This window comes from Bos indicus x Bos taurus, chromosome 2 (assembly GCF_003369695.1).
Source record: "Bos indicus x Bos taurus breed Angus x Brahman F1 hybrid chromosome 2, Bos_hybrid_MaternalHap_v2.0, whole genome shotgun sequence".
In the NCBI taxonomy this organism is placed as follows: Eukaryota; Metazoa; Chordata; class Mammalia; order Artiodactyla; family Bovidae; genus Bos; species Bos indicus x Bos taurus.
In genome coordinates this window covers 10,343,702-10,366,736 of record NC_040077.1, presented here as the reverse complement: position 1 = coordinate 10,366,736, position 23,035 = coordinate 10,343,702, and positions in this window count along the sequence as shown.

Genomic DNA, 23,035 nt, shown 5'->3' with positions numbered 1-23,035 from the left:
ACCATCTGTCACCACAAAAGTGACAGATGTGCGTGTGTGTGTGTGTGTGTGCCACATTTTCTTTATCCATTCACCTATCAATGGACTTTAGGCTGCCTACACATCTTGGCTATTATAAATAACACTGTAATTGACATGGGGTGCGTATACTTTTCAAATTAACGTTTTTGCTTTCTTTGAATAAATACTCAGAAGTGGAATAATTAGAACTACCATAAGATTTCCTGGTGTTCAGTTGCTCAGTCATGTCCAACTTTTTGCAATCCCATGGACTGTAGCCCACCAGGGTCCTCTGTCCATGGAATTTTCCAGGCCTAGACTCTTCTAAACCCTTTCTTCAAAATCCTCACTTTGCTGTATCCACAAGGCCTGAACTATCATAGCAATCTTTACCCAATCCTAATCATATCCTAATCAGACTAATCCTAATCAGACTATGACATCAAAAAGTTCATAAATTTCACAACTCTGGGTCTCCCTCTGTGATGCTAAGACTCTATCTAGGTAGTGCTGACTCTTAACAAAGAAAGTAATGGACTCGCCTGTGTCTATTAATAAACTGTTTCAGTGGTATTTTGGGGAAGCTAGTATTTAATATTTGTCATCATTATAGTGAGTATATTCTGTATTTATTTACAGTCTGTATTCCCAGCTCAAAAATCAGAAATTAAAACTAAAATACCTAAGAGTAATTTGAGAGACTAAGAATTTAAGATACTTGGGGCATAAGGTATGATGCAGAAAGAAAAAAGATCATAAGCATAGGGAAAACAATATTTGATGCTTGAAACTTACTTTCTTTTAACACCTGAAGAGAAATTTTGTATACCGGATTTACTATATCCATATTATGATATAACTTAATTATAAAAATTATTTAATCCTTGTATTTAAATTATGGACAAGAAAGCTGTGGTACATATACACAATGGAGTATTACTCAGCCATTAAAAAGAATACATTTGAATCAGTTCTAATGAGGTGGATGAAACTGGAACCTATTATACAGAGTGAAGTAAGCCAGAAAGAAAAACACCAATACAGTATACTAATGCATATATATGGAATTTAGAAAGATGGTAACAATAACCCTGTGTACGAGACAGCAAAAGAGACACTGATGTATAGATCAGTCTTATGGACTCTGTGGGAGAGGGAGAGGGTGGGGAGATTTGGGAGAATGGCATTGAAACATATATATATCATGTATGAAACGAGTTGCCAGTCCAGGTTCGATGCACTATACTGGATGCTTGGGGCTGGTGCACTGGGACGACCCAGAGGGAGGGTATGGGAAGGGAGGAGGGAGGAGGGTTCAGGATGGGGAGCACGGGTATACCTGTGGTGGATTCATTTTGATGTTTGGCAAAACTAATACAATATTGTAAAGTTTAAAAATAAAATAAAATTTAAAAAAAATAAAGTCAATTTAGAGACTGTTATAGAGGATCTTACTTAAAGAGCAGAAATAAGCACAGAGGTACAGATGGATATCAAGGGGGAAGGGGAGATGGGATGAACTGGCAGATTGGAAATGACATATATACATTATTAATAGTATATATAAATAATAACTAATGAAAACCTAGTGTATAGCACAGGGAACTCAGTCCTCTGTGATGACCTAAATGGGAATAAAATCTGAAAAAAAGATGGGATATATGTATGTGTATAAGTAATTCAATTTCCTGTACAGTAGAAACTAGCAAAACATTGTAAAGTAACTATACTTCAATAAAAATTAAAAAAAAAAGAAAATAAAGTAAAAAAATAAATAAATTATAGACAAGAAAATATACAGAATAAAAGATAAATTTATAGTCAATAATGACTCTCAAGGCTGCTGCTATGAGATAAATAATAGAATTAATCTATTTCACTTTTTCATATTTTTAAAGCGTTTTATATTTAAGTAGTGATATTCCTATTTATAAAACTATCGATATATAGCAGTTCTTGGAAAGAAAAAGTTTGTAACAGGAAAGAACAAATCTGACTTCATATTGAGTATGTTTCTTTTACTTTAATCTTTATAGTCTATTCCTTTGCTACAAGTTAATCACTAAAAGTATGTTGCCTATATCTTAAAGTAGGCATAATGGCCCATCTCTAAGAACCTTGCCTTCCATACAATGAGGTTAAAGGGTGTGGGAGGGAGATCCAAGAGTGAGGGGATAATTATTATTTTAAATAATAAATTTAAAAAATACCCTTGCTTACCTCTTGGGAAACGTCCTGACCAGCCCACCTGTGAATGACTGTTTAAGAAGAAATTAATACATCCCCTCAGAGTCTGACAGAAACTAGGAAACATTTATAACTTTTCTTACAAACTTTTTTGCTCACCTCACCTTCTTTGTTCTATAAAAGAAACTAGTATCCAAACTCTTAGCAAGACGGTTCTTTGGGACACTAGACCAAAATCTTCTTAGTCAGCGGGCTTTCTGAATAGTTGCTATTCCTTGCCCCAATACTTCATATCTCCATCAGTGGCCTATTGTACAACAAATAGTATGAATTTAGACTCGGTAACAAGTTCACTCATTTTCTTCACTGAAAAATGTGTAATATTTCATACCAATAACCATTGAATATATTATAGAAAGGTAAGGTAAAAAAAATAAATAAAATAAATAAGGACTTCCGGGGTGACTCAGCCAGTAAAGCGTCTGTCTACAATGCGGGAGACCCGGGTTCGATCCGTGGGTTGGGAAGATCCCTTGGAGAAGGAAATGGCAATCCACTCCAGTACTATTGCCAGGAAAATCCCATGGACAGAGGAGCCTGGTAGGCTACAGTCCATGGAGTCGCAAAGAGTCGGACACGACTGAGCGACTTCATGTTCACGTTCACGTTCAAGGTAAAATAAAGAGAAATACAAAAAGAAGAAGACAGAAAGAAAGGGAAATAGAGAAAGAAAGCCAGACATCGCAAAATGTTAGATTATGAACTTGATTTTATGACCTTTATGTTTGTAATAATTTGATATCAGGTTTTAAATGTTCAGAATGCAAAATGATAAAAGCAGCAAAAAGTATTAAAGGAGTGTTGATTATATACTTAACATCTGAGAAGACTGTATTTTTTAAATCCTACATATATAACTAGTTAATATATAAAGAGGGCTTCCCTGGTGGCTCAGCTGGTAAAGAATCCGCCTGCAGTGTGGGAGACCTGGGTTCAGTCCCTGGGTTGGGAAGATCCCCTGGAGAAGGGAATGGCTACCCACTGTAGTATTCTTGCCTGAGAATTCCATGGACTGTATAGTCCATGGGGTTGGAAATTGCTAGTATATAACTATTTCTATTATTAAGCTAATGGAGTACTTAATCATAAACTAACCTTTTTATTGCTGTATATTTCTAATATAACTTTAGAGCTTGTAGTTTATAACATTTATAGTCTACTGTTTTATCATACGAACAGCCTTCTTAGTATATAAGCATTTATAGTCGTAGTTATAGATGATGAACAGAAGGCTTGAGTGCTTAAGTTATTTTCTTAAGGCTACTTAACTAGTAAATAGCAAAGTCTAGATCCAATCATATCTTCTGAATTTAAATACTGTGTCTTTTCTATTATAAATAATCTCCCTTAAAATAATTTTTCTTTATTAGTAGTTTTAATCAAGGCACATACACTCACTAATTATTAATTCTAAGAACTGAATTCAAGACAACCTATTGGCCATTGAAATAGCTCTATGAAAAGCAACTTGAGCATGCTTGAACATTTTCAGATGCCTAGTTCTGCTCCAGTTATCAAGCATGTTACCTACCAAAGAAATTGTTCTCTCTTAGCTATAAAATTTTGCTTCTTATCTCTTAGCATTTAGCTAAGACTGGTGAGGAGGAAAAGCACTGATCATTTATTTTGCTCATTTCCAAAGGTCTATTTTCTGCAAAGAGGAAAAACCCAAAGTGGAATATTCTCCTGAAATAAACCCCACATTACAATATTGCCATTGGATGATGGTATAAAAAAAAGATGAGCACATCAAACAGAGAACTTCTAGGAGATGTTTCCTTATGGGTGTGATATTCAGTTCAGGCTTGAAGGATAAGATCAACAGAATAGTGAAAATGCTTTAAGCAGAGAAACAACGTGGACAAGGCCCTCTGGGAAGAAAATATGCACATTCAAAGAAATTTTGAAAAGTCTGCATGACTAGCCAAGCAAGAAAAACACAATTCATGTTATGATAAACTTTTGACATTGTTTCTGACTTCAGTTTCTCTATTGTCTGTTGCATCTGTCCCTTGCGGCTTTCCTTTTCTTTGCTTCTTTTCTCCTTTTCCCCCTGCTATCCTGGCCCTTTTAGTCTTTTAATTTTTTCAAAGAATGGTAAATAAAACCCATGATCAGATAGTAAGTAAACTTACTAGGATTCCAAGAACCATGCCAATAAGTAAAAAATATACAGAATAAAGCATTATTTCACATATTTTGTTTTGTATTAACTAGTTCAACATTTTAACTGGCATCCTTATTTAAAAGTTATCACATTCATTCAAACAGCATGATTCTGAAACTGTAACAAGTCTTTCTGTAATAACTTTATATCCCATAATTAATGTATATTCATTTAGTAAAGATTAAATTAATTCAATGCCAAAATATCCAGACAATCATTTTTGCTCACTGAAGTCCATTAGTGAGAAAGTGAAAAACAGAGTTAATAAGTGGGTGCATGCTAAGTCACTTCAGTCATGTCTGACTCTGTGCACCGTCATAGACTGTAGCATCCCCCCAGCCCCTTGGCTCTTCTGTGCATGGGATTCTCCAGGCAAGAATACTGGAGTAGGCTGTCATTCTCTTCTTCAGGGGATCTTCCTGACCCAAGGATCAAACCCACATCTGTTATGTCTGCTGCACTGGCAGACAGGTTCTTTACCACTAGCACCACCTGGGAAGCCTATTAATAAATGAATAACTAACTGCCAAATAGAGGATATTTTGAAACCAATTAGTGGAAAATATCAGAACTGTCTATATAAATACAATTCCCATGGAATGTGTAGAATTATCTAAGAAAATCTGGCATAACTCTTAAGCATCCAAATAACAATCTTGAAGGAAATGTAAGTTTGAGGAGAATAGTCCTGCTGCAGGTGAGATATGTAACATCTCCAGGTTTCTCATTTAATACTGTACAGTAGTCAGGAAGGACTTTCCTGATGGGCTGCCCTGATAGCTCAGTTGATAAAGAATCCACCTGCAATGCAGGAATCCCCAGGTTGGATTCAACCCAGGTTGGATTCCTTGGTTGGGAAGATCCGCTGGAGAAGGGATAGGCTGCTCACTCCAGTATTCTTGGGTTTCCCTTGTGGCTCAGTTGGCAAAGAATCCACCTGCAGGGGGACCCGAGTTCAACCCCTGGGTTGGGAAGATCCCCTAGAGAAGGGAAAGGATACCCACTCCAGTATTCTGGCCTAGAGAATTCCGTGGACTGTATAGTCCCTGGGGTCGCAAAGAGTCAGACACGACTGAGGGACTTTCATTTTCACTTTCACTTTCAGTCAGGAAGGAAGAAAAAAGTAGGATATCTGCTTCGGAACTTTCTGAGACCTGTGGTATAAACTAGAATTCTGGACTGAAGATGTTGCAGAATGGAAAAAAAAAAAAAAAAGAAATGGTTGAGCAAGAAGCAATTTTGTAACTACTGATTCAAGTCACTTGAAACCAGATAAATAAATTTTCACCTGGCAGAATTGTGAAAACAATAAAAACTCCTACAGATAAAAAAGGGATACACCAAACCTGAGGGCAGACCTGTCACCCAAGAAAAAGGGCCCAACAGATGTGGTAAAAAAGGACCCTTATAGATTATAACCTAATTAAGACTTTCAGATGATTCCTACCATTCTCCCCAACTTTCCCCCACAAATTCTTCACCTAAAAATAGATACAAAGTTTTTAAAAGTGTCCCTGATACAAAGTATCACTTTTGTTTTGAAATCTCCCATTCAAAATAGTGATATTCTTTCTTAGTGCCTAGGACAACACACTTAACACACAAGCACACACAAACAAAAAAACAGTTTTTCAGGGGAAAAAAAAGAATGAAAACACACCTGAAACTAGAACATGCTAAGAGGAGATCCTCAAATTCTAAATGCTAGCAGAAACAACAGAGAACTTTGGAGACAACCAGAAGCAGCGGTGGGAGTGGCGGAGTAGAGTGGGGAGAGACAGTGAGGTGCTGAAGGGCAGATACCCCAAATCAGAAGCACAGGTGAGCTTTGGCCGTCTGCTTCCTGTGCACAGGATGTGAGCATATGTGAAGGTGTAGAGAGACCTCTGTCTTATACTAAAACAGAGGAACACAGTTTACAAGCAGGGGCTAGGAATTTTGGAGATAACAGCCAGGGAAGTTACTAGAGAGCACTGGAAGCTCCCCAGAACATGACTGAGTTCATAAAAGTCAGAAACAGCTTAGCTACCAACTGGCATAGTACTTAAAGAGGATAACTGCCCCCACAACTTCCTTGGGGATGACTTCCTTGCTTTCTCCCCTTATGCAAAATGTTGGTATAGAAAAATTAAAGTTGGAAGCAGATTCTAGGACTAAAAAAATGCTAAAAAAGCAGGCAAAACTCAGTTTCTAAGAAAAATAAAACATTTACAGAAGCAAAGTCAAAACCTCAAGGATCCCAGGAGATGACTGCTGCTGCTAAGTCACTTCAGTCGTGTCCGACTCTGTGCGACCCCATTGACGGCAGCCCACCAGGCTCCCCCCGTCCATGGGATTCTCCAGGCAAGAACACTGGAGTGGGTTGCCATTTCCTTCTCCAATGCATGAAAGTGAAAAGTCAAAGTGAAGTCTCTCAGTCATGTCCAACTCTTAGCGATCTAGCTAATAGTTAAGTAGGGAACATAAAGGACAGAAATAAGAAAATAGTGAGCAAACTGAAACAAAAATAAACATAAAAAATTATTAGTAAAAAATATATCAATGAATAGGGAAAGAGTAGGCATACTTGGAATTTCCAAAGAAAAATATTAAAACAACTAGAGAGAACAACTGTTTAGTAATATAATTCAATAAACTCTTGAAATAATAGACTAGAATCTGACATTAAAAGACACATTTTTGCAACTCATCCTACCCTCTCCTTTTCCCTCTGTGTCCAGAAGTCTGTTCTCTACATCTGTGTCTCTATTCTTGCCCTCCAAATAGATTCATCAGTACCATTTTTCTAGATCTCATATATAGGAAGGAGGATCAAGGATATATGTAGACATATAGCTGATTCACTTTGCTGTACATCAGAAACTAACACAACATTGTAAAGCAATTGTACTTCAAATTTTAAAAAAAGAAAGAAAGAAACAGGACATTTATGACAGAGAAAATTACCCCAAAATGTTGAACACCAAGAATAATGCTACAGAAATACTTAGATTTTTAAAATAAAATAGTAATTTTTGGTTATTAGGCCAAAAGATCAACTCATATATTTCAGAAAAAATAAAGAGTATGGCTAGTATAAAATTTTTCTGCATCAAAATTCAAACTACATTAAGAAGTGTGCATATTTTGGGATGAAGATAACTGTATTTGCACTTTGGAGGGTGGCCATTGGACTGACTACATAGAAAACTTCTACAATTAGGAGAATAGCAAAATTAAGAAAACAGTTTATAATTCAACAGCAAAAGAGACATAGCTAAAGAAAGAATCAGTGAAGAAGCAGAGAGGTCACAAGTAAATATACAGACTAAAACACAGAACAGAAAAAGAGAATTATTGGGAGAAAATGGGGGGTTAAGAAATACACCAACTATGGTGGAAAAGTACAACATAAAATATAGATAAAACTCCACACTAAGTGGAGAGGAGATAGATAACAGGGCAGCAGAAATATCTGCAGAGTTTTTGGTTAAGAATTTATAATACCAAAAAAAAATTTTTTTTAATTTATAATACCAATGGAAGACATTAACCTATATATATATTCTATAAGAACTAGAAACACCAAAGAGGAAAAAATCATAAAAATCATAACTTAGGACATCATAGTAAAATTTCTGGGAAAAAAGGGAAAAAGTTTTAAATTAAGTAAGAAAAAATATTTCTGCTATATTGAGACATATGTGTTCTTATAAATAATTGTATTAAGCAAAGTGCATAATAAAATCCACAGGAATTATGAGTAAATAGAGCTGTAGGCACAACATTCAAAAACTTTGTCAGCAACACTTAAGAACGAAGTCAGACGGAAATCTAATAAAAGCAATAGTACAGTTTTATACACATTAAATGATTAAGAAATACATAAATACTATAAAATTATGGCACTTTTCCTTGAAAGATGTCCAAAGTTTACTTGTGAAGGAAAGTGTGAAAAAAGCTGCAGCACAGTCTTATGAAAAGTAAAAATAAAAAAATAATAGGGTAGTTCTCTCTGATGATCAGTCTTCTCAGTACCTACTTTATGGAATTATTTTAAGTATAAAATCAAATTGCTTACAAGAATGTCTGGCATTTTATGTGTTCACTAATTGTCATTAGTCATCAAGGAAATACAAATAAAAACTTTGTATTTATTTGTGATAGTGAATGTAATAGCACTTCATACCCAATAAAATGGCTAAAATAAAAATGACTGACTATGCTTAGTGATGACAGAGATGTGCTGCTACTGCTAAGCCGCTTCAGTCGTGTCCGACTCTGTGCGACCCCATAGACGGCAGCCCACCAGGCTCTCCCGACCCTGGGATTCTCCAGGCAAGAACACTGGAGTGGGCTGCCATTTCCTTCTCCAGTGCCGGAAAGTGAAAAGTGAAAGTGAAGTCGCTCAGTCCTGTCCCACTCTTAGTGACCCCACGGACTGTAGCCTACCAGGCTCCTCCATCCATGGGATTTTCCAGGCAAGAGTACTGGAGTGGGTTGCCATTGCCTTCTCCAACAGAGATGTGGGACAACTATAATTCTCATGTATTTTAGGTGAGAGTGTATGTTACACTACTTTGGAATGTTACAACTACTTTGGAAAACCTTACACTACTTTGGAATGTTACAACTACTTTGGAAAACCTTATACAATTAAATAAATATTCATTCTATGTCCCAGAGATAGCAACTCATGGATACATACCCAAGAATACATAATGCATATGCTTCAAAAGATTGGTAAACTAATATTCATAACATTTTTTAAAACCTGGAAACAACACAAATAGCCATTGACAAGAGAATGAATATGAGAATTTTGGCATATTCTTATATTGTGATATTACTCAATAATAAAAGATTTGACCTACTGATCTATGAAACACTATAAAAGATTTTTTTTTTAATTATCATGGATGATTTTAAAAAACAATAACACATTGCTGAGTGAAAGAAGCCAGATGAAAGATTATTTTACAACACAACTTATATGTCATTCCATAATTGAAAAATTAAAGCTTTAGTGATCAGTGATTATCCAGAGGTCCGGACATTAGAAACAGAAGTTCAGGAGGATCTTCCAATGATTATAGATATAACTTTGATCTTGAGACAGTAGTTCCACAAGTACACGAATTTGTCAAAACTCATCAAGTTGTAGTCTTAAAATCTGCTCATTTTAGCTTATATAAATTTCATCTTGGTAAAACTTATTTTAAAAATCTGACTCTTTGCTACCCATGGACTATGGCCTGCCAGGCTCCTCTGTACATTGAATTATCCTGCCAAGAATACTGGAGAGGGTTGCCATTACCTCCTCCGGGGGATCTTTCTGACCCAGGGTTCGAACCCATATCTCCTGCAGCTCCTGCATTGGCAGGCAGATTCCTTACCACTGAGCCAGCTGGGAAGCCCCTACTCATTTATTAGGATATATAAAAATGAGTGAAGCACTGATTCATGTCACAATTGGATTAATCTGAAAAGCATTATGTTGAGTACAAAAATCCAGAAATAGACCAGCTGGTATATAAAAGCATTGCATTGAATTTCTAAAACCAGCAAACAAAGCTAACATACTAAGTCTAACTGGTGCACTGTTCAGGGGTACTTTTGGAAGCTTAAATAAAAAAGAGAAAAGTATAAATTTCTGAGACAATGGGAATATTCTATATCTTGATTTGGCATAACTTGTCAAACATATAATCAAAATTAGCTGATTTTCTTACATGCTAATTTATACTTCAGTGATAAACAAGAATATTCATATCTATGTATGTATATTTTTGAAAAGAAATAGAATGAAAATATTTAAAATCTGAACTATGTTTTTAGTAGTCTTAAACTAGTATGCAAACTAACTGATTTTTCAGCATAAAATTCAAGTTCTCTGGCAATACTCTCAAAATTCACGTGAGCAGGAAGGAAAAATTCCATTACTAAAATAAAATGTGAATGATTCAAATTTTTGCATGGAAATAAGTAAGTAATACAAGGACAGAAAGCCTTTCTTTCCTGATAACTGAATCTACTGGTTTACTATCTTGTAGACATTAAGAGAAAACAAAATATCAATGCACAATATCTGTTTGATGTTTTCAGAGACAGCTTCAAAAAAGGCAACCTATTGTCTTATATATCAGGATCTAATCATGCAGTTCAGTGGCCTGCATCTATGACTTTACTGCTTGAGAGTGAATTTCACTCATAACTGTATCTAAAGGCTAAATTGCAGCTCTAGTCAATCCAACATCTATTTAATTTATTTTTTGCTCATGATTATAAAAACTACTATGCAGAGAATGCCTAGCTCCTCTGTAAGATTCCTGTGCTGCACTTTCCATTTTATTTAGTAGTTCTGAAAACATGTGTACAAACTAATAATACCCCTCGAACCTAATGGAACATGTCTCTTTTTCTATAGATTTTAGATCATATTCATATTTTAGAGTAAAGGTTAGGAATCAGTTAAAAATAAAAGTTGGAAAACCCTAGCTTGACCCCCAGAGGAGCGTGCACCAGGCCAAATATCTGTGGATTCTGTCTCTCCTTTGTGTTGCTCATCAACCATGTTCTACAATTTCAAACTTCCTATAATATTCCAATTTGCAATATTCTAATTTTTTGCCACCACTAATTTAGAATTCAGTTTCATGTCATCTAATTAGTACCCAGAAATTTATACTATTTGTTGTTTTAACAAAAGATAGTGCAGGTGATGGAATTCCAGTTGGGCTATTTCAAATCCTAAAAGATGATGCTGTGAAAGTACTGCACTCAATATGCCAGAAAATTTGGAAAACTCAGCAGTGGCCATAGGACTAGAAAATGTCAGTTTTCATTCCAATCCCAAAGAAAGGCAATGCCAAAGAATGCTCAAACTACCGCACAATTGTACTCATCTCACACGCTAGTAAAGTAATGCTCAAAATTCTCCAAGCCAGGCTTCAGCAATACGTGAACCATGAACTTCCAGATGTTCAAGCTGGTTTTAGAAAAAGCAGAGGAACCAGAGATCAAATTGCCAACCTCCACAGGACCATGGAAAAAGCAAGAAGAGTTCCAGAAAAACATCTATTTCTGCTTTATTGACTATGCCAAAGCCTTCGATTGTGTGGATTACAATAAATTGTGGAAAATTCTGAAGGAGATGGGAATACCAGACCACCTGACCTGCCTCTTGAGAAACCTGTATGCAGGTCAGAAAGCAACAGTTAGAACTGGACATGGAACAACAGACTGGTTCCAAATAGGAAAAGGAGTATGTCAAGGCTGTATATTGTCACCCTGCTTATTTAACTTCTATGCAGAGTACATCATGAGAAACGCTAGGGTGAAGGAAACACAAGCTGGAATCAAGGTTGCCAGGAGAAATGTCAATATCAATAAACTCAGATAAGCAGATGACAATATCAATAACCTCAGATATGCAGATGACACCATCTTATGGCAGAAAGGGAAGGGGAACTAAAGAGACTCCTGATGAAAATGAAAGAGGAGAGTAAAAAAGTTGGCTTAAAGCTCAACATTCAGAAAATGAAGATCATGGCATCTGGTCCCATCACTTCATGGGAAATAGATGGGGAAACAGTGGAAACAGTGTCAGACTTTATTTTGGGGGGCTCCAAAATTACTGCAGATGGTGATTGCAGCCATGAAATTAAAAGACGCTTACTCCTTGGAAGGAAAGTTATGACCAACCTAGATAGCATATTCAAAAGCAGAGACATTACTTTGCCAACAAAGGTCTGTCTAGTCATGGCTATGGTTTTTCCAGTGGTCATGTATGGATGTGAGAGCTTTCTTTATGTGATAAAGAAAGCTGAGCGCTGAAGAATTGGTGCTTTTGAACTGTGATGTTGGAGAAGACTCTTGAGAGTCCCTTGGACTGCAAGGAGATCCAACCAGTCCATCCTAAAGGAGATCAGTCCTGGGTGTTCATTGGAAGGACTGATGTTGAAACTGAAACTCCAATACTTTGGCCACCTGATGAGAAGACCTGACTCATTTGAGAAGACCCTGATGCTGGGAAAGATTGAGGGCAGGAAGAGAAAGGGATGACAGAGGATGAGATGGTTGGATGCCATCACTGACTCAGTGAACATGAGTTTGGGTGGACTCCAGGAGTTGGTGATGGACAGGGAAGCCTGGCGTGATGCAGCTCATGGGATCACAAAGAGTCGGACATGACTGAGCGACTGAACTGAATTGAACTGTTGTTTTAACAAGCTCAATCAAGACAGAATTCTCTAAATCAGCAGTTTTAATAATTTGGGGGCTCACGGATGCTTTTAGGACTGTGAAAAAAGTATGAATTGACTCTCCTAAAGAAATATATGTGTGCACAGAGACGCATTCATGTCCACATTTACACATATATGTCTGCATATTTATTATGTATATGCAAATTATCAAATTATATGTAAAACTATTTTAAAAATGTACCTAAGTGAAGGACCCTCTGTGGATCTTGCAGGTCTTTCTGGACACCAAATTGATAAATCTTTTTGATTTGGCCTCCATATTTGGTTTTACTTACTCTGGGCTCTAGCATTTTGGCAAATATAGATTTCTCTGTATACTATTATCTGAAGTGGACTTTTACTTAAGTTTTATGAAATTGGCAGAATTTATTAATAATAACTGAAGAATAAATGGGCTTCCCTAGTATCTCAAATGGTAAAGAATCTGCATGCAATGCGAGAGACTTGGGTTTGATCCCTGGGTTGGGAAGATCCCCTGGAGAATCAAATGGCAACCCACTCCATTATTCTTGCCTGGAGAATTCCATGGATAGAGGAGCCTGGCAGACTTCGGTCCATGGGGTTGCAAAGAGTAATAAATGATATATATTGTGATTCTAAAACCAGTTTCTAGAACACTACCAACAACAACAAAAAACTATTATATAAATACTATGGAGGAACTAGTTTTGATAATATGAAGACCATGGAAAGAGGAATGTTTTCCTCTCTCCCTACTGCACTAAATGTAATGAAATCCTTGGTTCTTTCTCAGTTTGGTGAAGCTTCCAGCCACTTCTCTGTATCAGCAAGAAAAGATGATCACATTGGAACAGATCTTTAATCTTTAGAAACTTTTGAAAAGCTCTTAATTTATACAAATTAAAAAAAAATAAACACTTTGTGCAAAAAGAAAAATTTTCAGTACAGCGTGACTGCACTATGACTTCTTATTAACATTCAGGAATCTGAAGAGGATGGACCTATTTATACAGGACAGGAGAAAACTAGAAATCTTGATAGCAAAGACTGAGCAAGGAAGCAAATCACTCAATCTCCTCCCTAGGCTTCAGAGTTCTGCAGATCTTGTCAGATGGATCTCAGCATCTTTGATCAAGGGATCATTCACTGCTATTTACCATCATAAATATTATTAATTGACTGACCATGAGAAAAGAGACACAATTATGTGAGCTTAACAAAAGGAGACAGAGGTTCCCATACAGGTGATTTGATCTGGGAAAGATGATACATAAACTTTGAAGCTTGGGGCTGGGGAATTTTAGTGGCCCAAGGAGGCTTCTCTATTACCTACTGTTGGTTCCACTTTTCCCACTGAGCCTTGACACAGAATTTGCATGGAGAGTGGTTCCAGAGGAACAGACTCTTAAGGATAAATTCTATGAATTAGTTCTAAGATTAACAGAATGAGGTCTCTAATCTGATTGGATACAAAAGCATTAATGACTCTGCTTCCAGTAGTAAAGGAGCTGTAGGAGCCTATGACATGAGTGGGAAATGGTTACTCAAATTATCATGCTAAGATGCTTGAAATCAAGTGTTGAAAGGCGAGGTTCCGGGTTCCCATAGAATATTTTAGTGAACATAGACACAGTAGTACAAATGGTTGGTTGGTTGCTTCTCACTGTGCTGGAGGGTTTGAGAAAAGAAAATTATGCACTCAAGATTTTAAATTCCTAGTTCCAGGCATTAAGTAAGTGATATGAAAGCCTCTGTGACTTTCCTGAAGAAAGTCTTATTTCTGTAGGTACAGCGAGGGCCAAGACTTCTGAAAACCCAAACAAGCAAACTGAACTCCTAAACTTCTGGGGTCTCTTTTATTATAGTTAGGGCATTAATTGGGAATGAATGAGTTTCTGACAATTGTAATGGAATTAGAGGACGCTTGACTCTGTATGGAATATGGAAAACTTGAAGTAGGCTGAGAAAACTGATCAGTTGTGAACATATGCTACCTTTCCTGAAGAAGAAACTTCACTCAAAAGAGCCCAGAATTCTCAGGATATATGTCCAGTACTAGGATTGATGGGTTATATAATAGTTTTATCCCTAGTTTTTAAAGAAATCTCCATACTGTTCTCCATAGTGGCTGCATCAATTTACATTCCCACCAACAGTACAAGAGGATTCCCTTTTCTCCACATCATATAATCTGAGAAAACCATAATTTGAAAAGACACATGTATGTAATGTTCTCTGCAGCACTATTTACAATAGCCAGAACATGGAAGCAACCTAAATGCCCATTAACAGATGAATGGATAAAGAAGTTGTGGTGTGTGTGTATATATATATATGTGTGTGTGTGTGTGTGTGTGTGAATATTATTCAGTCATAAAAAGGAACAAATTTGAGTCAGTTGAACTGAGGTGAATGAACCTAGAGCCTGTTATACAGGGTGAAGTAAATCAGAAAGAGAAAAACAAATATATATTAACACATATATATGAAATCTAGAAAAATGGTACTGATGAACTTATTTGCAGGCAGAAATAGGGATTTGCAGGCAAAGAATGGATTTGTTGACACAGTTGGGGAAGAAGAGGGTGGGATGAATTGGGAGAGTTAACACTGACATATACACATTACCATGTGTGAAATAAATAGCTGATGGGAAACAGCTGTATAACACAGGGAGCCCAACTCTGTGATGACCTAGAGGTGTGGGATGGTGCAGTAGGAGGAAGACTCAAGAGTAAGGGGATACTTATAGCTGATTCATGTCATTGTATAAGCTATACTTACAGCTGATTCATGTCATTGTATAGCAAGAAACCAACACATTATTGTAAAGTAATTATACTCCAATTAAAATGAAAAGAACCCAGTTGGTGGAGCTCAAAGTCATGGAGAATTATTCCAAAGCCTTAAGATCATTCAAACTTCCAACATTATTCTTTATGGACTTCAGAAATTCTATAGGCCAGTGACGGACTTTAGCCTCCCATTCCCACATTTTGAACAGAAATTTCTACGGTGGCTATCCTATATTGGCCTATCATTGTATGTTAGGTATATGGGTAGCAGACACCTCATCTATTTAGTTTCACGGATCAAAAGGAATTGTGCTCAAAAAACTATAAAGAAACTACACTTGAGGAGCCTCATCCATGCTCAGACCTTATTTAAAAGACTAGACTATGGATTTTGAGCTGATGCTATGAGACTATGAGCAGCCTTCAGAGGGAGAGAGTGTACCTCGTATGTGGAGGGCTGGGAACTATTGGTCGGGGAGAGGGTAGAACATGGAAGGCAGAATCCAAGAGGGCCTTCAATTATTTTACCTCCTGGAATTTGCATAATCCCTTCCCCTAGTGTGTGTACTGAATTTAGTGACATATCTAATGAAGGCTTCCCTGGTGGCTCAGGAGGTAAAGAATCTGTCTGCAATGTGGGATACCTGGGTTCAGTCTCTGGGTCCAGAAGACCCTGTGGTGAATGGAATAGCTACCAATATACTTGCCTGGAAAATTCCACGGACAGAGGAGCCTGGCAGGCTACAGTCCATGGGGTCGCAAAGAGTTGCACATGACTAAGGAACTAACACTTTCACATCTAATACATAAGGTTAAGTGATAATTTACTTCTGATATTAGGTTATAAATATCTGACATACATTCTTACTTTCTCTTGGATCACTTATTCTAGGTGAAGTCAGCTGCCATGTGAGATATAGAAAGGTCCACATAAAGAGGCCAATGTCCAGGGATGAATTGATGCCCTCAGCCCAACAGCCCACAGGGAACTAAGGTCTGCCAAAAACCTTGCAAGTGACTTTGGAAAAAAAATTCTACTCTAGTCAAACCTTCACAAGAGATCACAGGCCCAGTTCAGTGTTTGACTATAATCATGAGAAACTCTAAGCCAGAATTACCCATTTAAGCTGCTCCTGACTTTGTGATCTATAAGAATTATAAGGTATTTGCAGTTTTTTTTTTAATTTTATTTTATTTTTAAACTTTACAATATTGTATTAGTTTTGCCAAATATCGAAATGAATCCGCCACAGGTATACCCGCGTTTTAAATGCTAAGTTTTGGAGTAATTTGTGGCACAATATGTAACTAATATAGTACTACTGAAATGAATAAACAGAATTGTAAGAGATACAGACTATAGTTCTGATAATAATATTCCATGCTCTCTACAAAGCAAAGGAAAAATAAACCTACTAGCCTTTTCAAAGGAAGGATATCTTTCCTAGTATAGTTCGCATTTTATATGTTGTTCATTTTAGCTGATTCTCTTTAGTGGATCTAATCTAATCATCACTATAATAATTCTACTGATTTATTACAGTGCCCTTACTATTAAGTTCTTAGCCTTTGTTACATTCAATGCTGCAAGTACCACTTAAGAACTGAATCTTTATCAGTTGATATTCAATGCAGAGTCTATGTCTAATGTGTTCTACAAAATGCCAGCTTTCTGCTTTACTTGTTAACCTTGAGAATGACTGCTATCTGCTTGCGTGGCCCTATAGTTCCTCCTGTAACTAATCAGTCTGTCTTGAGCTCATATTTTTTTAGTCAGCCATGTCATCTCTGCATGCTGGGGTAAGTGTGTTTTCATTCTTTCTTTTCACCAGTAGTAGGAAAAGGGAGGGAAAATATGTCTACAGTCTTACATAATTATGCAGTATTTCTTTTACTAAAAATTTATTTGAGGGTAACAGTCTCAGTTTATGCCTGTAGTCCCAGCATAATTGTTAGCAAACCTCTTACTCTAGAAAGTGTCTAGATATAAATGATGATTTTGGACAGCTGTATTTATAATCCAAATTGTTCAATCTAAAAGCCTGTGTTAAATTGTGACAAGGAGTACCATTTTTGTCACCAGAAAATTGTAATTGAAATTCTAACACTATCTTTTTTCAGTTTTTTGCTCTTAGGCTAATTATTTACCTGCTATTTGTCTCCCAAATTAAAAAAAAAAAAAGCAATATGAACTCATAGTTTTAAGTATTCAATAAATTAATCCATGAAGGAGGGCATGGAAACCCACTCCAGTATTCTTGCCTGGAGAATCCCCACGGTCAGAGGAACCTGTGGGCCATAGCCCATGGGGTCACAAAGAGTCAGACGTGACTGAAGTAACTTCACCTGCATGCATGCATTCAATAAATTAATACATGCAAAATCCTAAGAAAAGTAACTCTTATACAGTAATAAGTAAATATGAATATTGCTAATTTTCTGTTAACTTGACTGGGTCATGAAATGCTCAGATATTTGGCTAAACATTATTCTGGATGCTTCTAAAAGAGTGTATTAGGATGAGATTAACATTGAAATTGATAGACTGAATAAGGCACATTGCCCTGGAACACCAATTTCTTCCTACATTTGGACTTGAACTTAAAGATCAGTACATCCTGAGACTTGAGGCTGCACCCCTACAGACAGGAGCTACGCAGTAGGCTCTCCTAGGACTCCAGTATGCTGACCCACCCTGTAGATCTTGGCAGTTGTTAGCCTCTATGAAATTGCTCTGCATGAGCAATTCCTCCAAATAAATAAACAATCAAGCAAACATCTTATTGATTATGTTTCTCTGGAAACCCTGATTAGTACAAGTGTTACACAGTCTATGAGAAAATTGCTTAATAACCAATTGTGCATGCTAGACATATTCTTCACCTGTTCCAACTTAGCTGCTTAAAAGTGGGGGTGGGGGATTTAACACTGATCTTGAGCAAACTCATTTACAAAATGTTCTGTCGAGATTGTGATTAAATTAGCTTATAATAGAAAAAAAGGTAGTAAATATAATTCAGGGATTGGGTTCTCAGACTTTTGATATCATGATGAAGATGATGACTATGACTATGGAAATCAAACAACTGTTACAGTCACCATTTACCTTAATACAAAGGGACTAAGGTTTGAACCCAGGAGTGAGGTGCCTACGTGCTTGCAATGTACATCGATTGCTTCAGTTGTGTCCAACTCTGTGCGACCCTGTGGACCGCAGCCTGCCAGCCTCCTCCATCCATGGGATTCTCCAGGCAAGAATACTGGAATGAGTGGCCAGGTCCTCCTCCAGGGGATCTTCCCGACCCAGGGATCCAACCCCTGTCTCTTAAGTCTCCTTCATTGACAGCTAGTTTCTTTACCACTAGCACCACCTGGGAAGCTAGGTCAAAGGGAAAAAAAAAAAAAAAAGGTGTTTCTTAACATTAAAATGCAAATTATTCAAACTAAAATAATAATGAAGCACACTTGATCTATTGGAATAGTAAAAGCTTTTCTTTACAAATAACAACAATGTGTTATTGAATAGTACCCTTGAAATGAATAGTTTCTTAGATTTAAAACAATTATAACATTAAAACTAATTTAACTTACCTAGGAAAACAATCAGAAATGCACACTCAACCAAATAAAAAATGACTCTAGTCTTATTTAACAGGGTAAATAATTGAAAAAACAATGGTTATTCACATTATATCACATTGTTTTAAGACAATAGTATGTAAATACTAAAATTATGGTTATAAAAATTTTATATAGCATTCCAAAGTAATGTTAATTGGCAAAAATTCAGGTGAAATGTAATTACAATCAAATTTTTAAAACTTAAGGAGATCAGCCCTGGGATTTCTTTGGAAAGAATGATGCTGAAGCTGAAACTCCAGTACTTTGGCCAACTCATGTGAAGAGTTGACTCATTGGAAAAAACTGTGATGCTGGGAGGGATTGGGGGCAGGAGGAAAAGGGGACGACAGAGGATGAGATGGCTGGATGGTATCACCGACTCGATGGACATGAGTCTGAGTGAACTCCAGGAGTTGGTGATGGACAGGGAGGCCTGGCGTGCTGCTATTCATGGGGCCTCAAAGAGTCAGACATGACTGAGCGGCTGAACTGAACTGAACTGAAAGTAAAAAAATAAACACAATGTTCATTTCATTTCTGGTTAAGAAGATCGTAGCTTTTTAAGATGATATTCTTTAAAATTTTAAATACATTTCCCAAATTCTCATCAATAAGCAGTAATACTTTAATTGTATGTGGAAAGGGAGAAACAACATGTATTATAAGCAAAACAAACAAACAAAAACTCGGTCTGTTCATTTGTTATACATTTTGTCCTCAGCTGCATGGCTACAAGGAACTTAAAATCTAATTGAGATAATAAATAAAGTATTTACTGAACACTAGGGCTTAAAGCCATCCCTTGTGTTATATGAGCCGCCAGAATTACCTGTCACTTTGAGTGCCAATTTTGCAAACAATATAACCCTTTCACCCTGAGGAGCAAAGTAAGAACTTCTATCTCCCACAGAGCAGCATTCATAACAGGAATACTGGGAGTATATGACTAAGTGACTGCCTTAAAGTCCTAGATTATTGTAAGTGCATTATTTCTGAATCTCTACAGTAATGATGCTATTTCACTGAACTTTTATTCTTCCCTGTTTTCCTTGAATGTAAATTAATAAAAGAACAAATTCCAACAATCCAACCTACTATATTGTTCTTAGTAAAAATCTGTATTAAAATCACTCACAAAGGATAACCATCATTAATAGTTTATATTTTTTCCTCTAAATATCTTTCAGATCTCTCTTTCTCTTCATTTATATTATTGGACAGTATAAAATGACTTCTTCATTAAAAATATATAATATCTATCTATCCAGATATACACAGTTTTAGCCAGTTTAAATTTCTTATAAAAACATAAGAGAATTATGATAATGCTCCTTTTACACATATTAATAAATAATAAAATATATTCTGATTTTGCTTTTTTAAAAAATTTTCCCAGGATTATTTTCTCTTTATTTGCCGGGTCTCCAAGCAATTCAGTTGAATCTCACTATTTCTTAATGTGTGTACATTAGTTATAGTCAGCATATAACAGAGAACTCCCAGTACAGTTAAATAAACAAATGAGAAATTTAGACATTAATCTCTTAGCCATAACAATCAGGAAATAGATTGCATTATGCTTTGTTTCTCTTTCACATAAAGAGATAAGAGCATGTGTGACACCTAAAGTGAATCTTCCCCCAAATTGTATGGGGAAGCATTTCTGCTTATGTCTAATTGGTAAGAACTGTAATATGATTTGGCTTCCCCTGTGGCTCAGTGGTTAAGAATTCACCTGCAATGCAGGAGCAGCAGGAGAGCAGGGTTCAATCCCTGGGTCCGGATCTTAACTGACAGGAAGCCTGGGGAAACATCCACCTGGGTTCATCACTGCCTGATCTCAGATTTCCAGCTTCCAGAATTGTACGCAGTAAATTCTTGCTATTAATCAGCTACTCAGTCTGTGATATTTTGTTGTAATTGCCTAAACAGACTAAGACAAAAGTCGGTACCTAATAGCAGAGGTGCTGTTGTAACAAATACTTGAAAATGTAGATGTAGTTTCGGAACTAGACAATGGGCAAAGGCTGGGAGAGTTTCGATCTGCATATAACAAAACACCTATTTTAACATGAACAAACCATTAAAGACAATTCACACGAAGACTCAGCAGAAGAGGACACCTGCAGAGAGAGCCTCATCAGACTCTGGAGAATGTCTAACTGGTTGTGAACAGAATGTTGATAGAAATATGCACAGTAAAGGCCTTTCTGATGAAGTCTCAGATGGAAATGAGGAATGTGTTATTGGAAACTACAGCAAAGGTGATTTTTATTACAAACTGTTGAAGAACTTGGCTGAATTTTGTCAAGTCCTGTTGTTTCATGGAAGGTAGAACTTGTGAGTGGAGAAGGCAATGGCACCCCACTCCAGTACTCTTGCCTGGAAAATCCCATGGATGGAGGAGCCTGGTGGGCTGCAGTCCGTGGGGTCGCTAAGAGTCAGATACGACTGAGCAACTTCACTTTCACTTTTCACTTTCATGCCCTGAAGACGGAAAGGGCAACCCGCTCCAGTGTTCTTGCCTGGAGAATCCCAGGGACGGGGGAGCCTGGTGGACTGCCATCTATGGTATCGCACAGAGTCCGACACGACTGAAACGACTTAGCAGCAGCAGCAGAACTTGTGAGCAGTGAAATTGGCTATTTGGCTGAAGCTATTTCTAAGCAAAGTGTTCCAAGTAAAGGTTGACTTCTCTTGAATACATATAGTAAAATGTGAGAAGAGAAATAACTTAAAGAGGTAACTGTTAATCAAAGGGGAAGCAGGAATTTTAAATTTAGAAAATTCCTATCCCACCATTTTGCAAAAAAGATTTAGAAAGCATGTTCTAAAGGGAACACTATGGATATGACCAAGTGATCCTTTGATAAGGGGATTAGTATAGGTATGAACCAGATTTAATCAGCCATCCCAACAGGAAAACAGACAATCAGAACTGAAGGAGGAGACAGGAAGGAATTTGGAAAGTCCTTAGATTTCCTATATTTTATGAGAAGGGATCACAGAGTTATTGTCCTACTAACATGCAATATTCTTCTCTTGAAAAAGGATTCCAAAGGTGATTAAGAAATCATCAAAGCTGCCACCTCAGTTTCAAAAGTAGGGGTCACTGTTAAATGGGTTTCAACAGGCCAGAAGACCTCTGGCCAAGTCTGCAGGGGTGGTACCACCCAAGCCATGGGGGCTAGACTAGTGCACAGAAAGTCATGTGGGTGAGTCTACCCCCACAATAACAGACTGGTAGAGCCACTGGCCTGTTTCCAGACCAGGCGATATGCTGCATGACGGCCTGTGCCCAGCAAAGCCATGCGAGCTGGAATGCACTAGTGTGTCCAGAGGGCAGAATCCCCATCCCAATAGGTCTGAAATGCAGGGCCTCTGCCCAGAGGGCAGAGCATCAGATTAAAGACTTACTCTCAAGCCTTAGGATTTAATGTTGTTTGTCTTACTGGGTTTGGGATTTGGTTTGGAGCTATTAGTGAGGTATAAATTGTTACGTAGTCAATGTAGGGTAAGGGCCTTGGTTATTTTTCTGATTGCAACTTATTCTCTCACAAAAGCATTTTGCTCCATTAGCCTAAAGCTATACTTGTTGCTCCTGTTTCTAGGCATTCAGAGGAATGCCTGGTCTGGAGGGTCATAAAACATTCAGACCCAGGACAAGACAATCATTAACTGTGGTCCAGCTTATCAAGGAGAAAAACTTGAGGTGGGCCGTTAACTCTTAAACATACATTTGGTCCCTAAATTGTGGTCTGGGGTCTTGAGAAAGGTTTGAGGAATGGCAATGCAAAGTCTGGGGAAACTGAGAGACTGGGGGAATCCAAGAAAGCCATAAAAATGAAAAACTGTACATTGCAACATTTAAACTGATTGGTCAGAAATTACATGCATCTGGCCCTGAGCCAACCAGAACACGAACAGATCAATTCTAATAAAGATATAAACTGCTGCTATTCCTGCCTTTTCAGGCACTTCACCCCCTCTCAGTGCAT